Below are 3,983 nucleotides of genomic sequence, written 5' to 3' on the forward strand. Positions count from 1 at the left end.
ATATATATAGATATTATGTCAAAATATAAATGTTTATTGAAAATAAATATGAACTTTAAACAACATGCAATAATTATATATGTAAAATAAAATAATTATTTTATTTTGTTTATGCAATTATTGCATGTTGTCTAATAAAATACAATTATAAAATAAAACAACAATAATTTATATTATTTTGCACAATTATTGCATGTTGTCTAATAATATAATAAATAATTGTTTCATTTTTATTTCATTATTTATTTTATTTTAATTATAAAATGATTGCATGTTGTGTAACGGAATAAAATAAAATATATAATACAATAAAATATTTAAAATGTCAATTATTTGTAAATAAAAAAAATGATAAAATAAAATAATTCATCTTAATTTTATTTTATTAAACAATATGCAAAAATATAAATAACATAATAAAAACACAACAAAACAAAACAAGGGGGTGCAAGTAAACCAGTGCATGTCCAGCTGTTCTCTTGTGTTCTGTCAGTGAACCGACAGGTGGCGCTGTGAAACACACAGGAGGTTTAGGAGCGACAGTCCAGAGATGGCCAAACCGCAGTGATTATTACTCGTTTAACGCTTCTCATGGAGATGTGCACATTTGCCAGCTCTCAGGAAGGAAAGTGCGGTTCAAACGGCTTAACAGACAGAAAAACACTCAAATGTAATGAGAAGGTCTAGTTGCATCATACACAATCTAGTTATGATTCTTTTTCTATGTAATTTCTCTCTCTTATAGACATGATCTGATAGAAAATCCACATCACAAATCTATTATTTATTTATCAATACTGATGTTGGTACTTCAACTCCTTCTGTAGTGTGACACCATTATGATCTTTATGATAATTAAATTCAATAAGCCTATAATTCACCAAACATCACACTATAAAAACAACAACATAAAACAGTAAATCTAAGTTATCTTGTAATTAAAAATGAAATGCAATTTATTTTATTGTATTGTCTAATAAAATAATATAAAAACTACATTCTCAAAAACGTAAACCTCGTAGTTAAATTAATATGAATTAAAATTAATAGTTATCACTAAATAAATAAATACATAGGATCTTTTTACACACTTAAATGTCCAGTGTTTAAACTGTTTTAAAAACATTTTAAATCTTTTAAAACATTTTAAAATCATTTTCTTGATGATGTGAACGTTAAGGAAACGTTACATTGTATCATTTTGCAAACATTATGGGAACGTTACTTTTGAATGTTCTCGGAACGTTCTGAAACAAGTAGCAGCATTTAAAACGTGAGATAGTGTCCAACTAAAATGTTTCAGAAATAAAACTTTCCATGAGTGATGTATAAAATAATGTCTTTGTGCACGTTTTGAGAACATTAAAAACAAATAACTTATTTAATAAAATAACTTTAAAAAATAAAGTTTGTTCATAACTTTGTGTGTGTGTGTACAGGTTTATATATCCTGGTGGGGACCTAACCCTGAACACACACAGACTCATGGGGACTCGTGTCACGGTGGGGACCTAAATTGAGGTCAAAAGGCTTATAAATCATAAATCGATAGCAAATACAGTTTGTACAGTATAAAAACCATTACGCCTATGGAGAGTCCCCATGTGCCCTTTTTTTTTCTCTCTGTCTCTTTCTCTATCGCTCTGCATGTGCCGTCCTTTGCCTTAAAGAGCCTTAAACTGATGGGACTCGCAGGACAATAGACTGGAGACTCCAGCGGCCACTAGCACACATACACGACGTGTGTGTGTGTGTGTGTGTGTGTGTGTGTGTGTGTGTGTGTGTGTGTGTGTGTGTGTGTGTGCGTCCCTGCTGTCGGATGTGTGTTTTCTCTCTCATGGAGGATTTTCAGGAACTAAAAGGGGAGCAGGAGAAACTCTGAAACGTGACGCGCGCGGCCCGCGGCTCCTGTGCGGCGTCAGCAGCGGATCCGGAGCGTGTTTCGGTGGAGTGTGGGTTCGGCGATGGCCGGCGCGTCTCCCGCGCCGCCGCTCTGGTATCACCGGGATCTGAGTCGCGCCGCGGCGGAGGAGCTGCTCGCTCGCGCCGCGCGGGACGGGAGTTTCCTGGTGCGGGACAGCGAGAGCGTCAGCGGCGCGTATGCGCTATGCGTGCTGTAAGAACCCTGCTTTATACATATATCAGCTTATATATCCAGAACGCGTCATATTTAGTGCAACAGAAGTGTGTTTGTGAACTTTCTTTCTTTCTTTAGCACCCTGCTTTACGCTGAATGCGAGCGGCGCGTCTGTAATCAGGAGCGTTGCGGTCGCGTCGCGTTGAGCGAAACGAGCGGTTTCTGTAGTTTGAGCAACAGATTGTTTTATAAAGTTACAGTACATCTATATAAGACTTTGGAAGTTGCTGTTTGAGCGCTCGGTGTTATTCTTGTCTAGCTAAACCAAGGCGCGTAGTTTTGTGTTGTTGTTGTTTCATAAACGCGTGTTTAGTTTTGCTGTAGCTAAAGCAGAACGCTATCAGGGTTTATTAAGTGCAGTAATTAAAGTTCACTTCAGTGTTCCAGTTTAAAATCCAAGCACTTGGAGATGGCCACGCAGAGATCACGTGACCAGTGTGACCTCCACCTCATCATGCATCAAAATAACCAGGACAGTGCCATGCTATTCTGTGAGAAGAACACACGGCTGAAATAGTTCTGCAGGCTAGAAAAGTGAATACAGTTTCCATTATGGATTTAGATTTGAGTTATGCTCAGTTCTAAATCCGTGCATTGCTAGAAATATGCAGAGACTTGTTTGCAAGCCATTGCAACATTTGCTGTCAAAATAAATCACTCTATTGAGCTGGATCTTCTTGATGCATTGGTCAAATCAGCGTCCAGATTTTTCATTTTGATTATGCAAATATTTTCAAGTCATTTTCAGTTTATATAAATTAAAATTTGTAAAAAATCTGTATGCAGTAATCGCAAATGCCTGTGAAGGTCATTGAAGAGAAATCATCACTGACAGAGAAATCCCAACCTGATCCATTGAGAAAATGTTAGTATATTATGGGATTTTGTAGACATTTGTACAGTGTGATTTGCATGAAAATGTACGATTTTTGGAAAAAAGTAAACATAACGTTGCACCCCAAACCTGAGCATCAGTGTGTAAGCAGATCGTACGAAAACGTGATGACGTTGTACGAATTATGCAAATTAGCAAAACATATAGTTACGAATTGTCTTGGAAATTCAGAGAAGTTTATTGGTCAAAAAGTTAACCAAAGTTCTGAGAACAGTTAGCTGAAAACCTTCTCAGGACGTTCTTGCAAGCTTCTCTCAAAGTTATGTTCTCCTGGTAACGTGTATAGAACTTCGTTCAGAGTTATCTGTCTTTAATAATGTTCTCAAAACGTTATTTATACATTGTTGATGGAATGTTTTTTTCTGAAATGTTTCAGTTGGACATTCGTCTAAATGTTTTAAATGTTGCTACTTGTGTCAGAACGCACAGAGAACATTCAAAAGTAACGTTCCCATAATGTGTGCAAAACGCTCAAATTAAAAACAAACAAAAAAAAGTTTGGAATATTCGGACAACATTCAGAAATAATGTTAATAACTTAATGGGAACTTTAGGAAAGCATTCTTGGAACAGAATTACTATGGTATATTAAAATGAGATCAAATAAACGGTTAGCTCATATTTCTCTAATCAAAAGAAAGAAATAATTTATTACATTTTTCAAAAAGCAAATGAAGCCTGTTGTATTGGATGTGTTTTTATGAGATTCGCTGAATGATTCTAGCTGAAAACATTCTGGCAAGGTTCTGAAAGGTATGAAGTAACGTTAATATAACGTTCACTCAGAGTGGTCTGTTTATTAAGAATGTTCTCAAAACATTAGCAGAAAAGCATTATTTATACTTCGTTCATGGAATGTTTTATTTCTGAAACGTTTTAGTTGGACGGTTATCTAACGTTTTTTAAATGTTACACTTGTTTCAGAACGTTCCGAGAACAGTCAGATGTAAC

This window comes from Sinocyclocheilus anshuiensis, unplaced genomic scaffold (genome assembly GCF_001515605.1).
Source record: "Sinocyclocheilus anshuiensis isolate Anshui unplaced genomic scaffold, SAMN03320099.WGS_v1.1 scaffold1101, whole genome shotgun sequence".
In the NCBI taxonomy this organism is placed as follows: Eukaryota; Metazoa; Chordata; class Actinopteri; order Cypriniformes; family Cyprinidae; genus Sinocyclocheilus; species Sinocyclocheilus anshuiensis.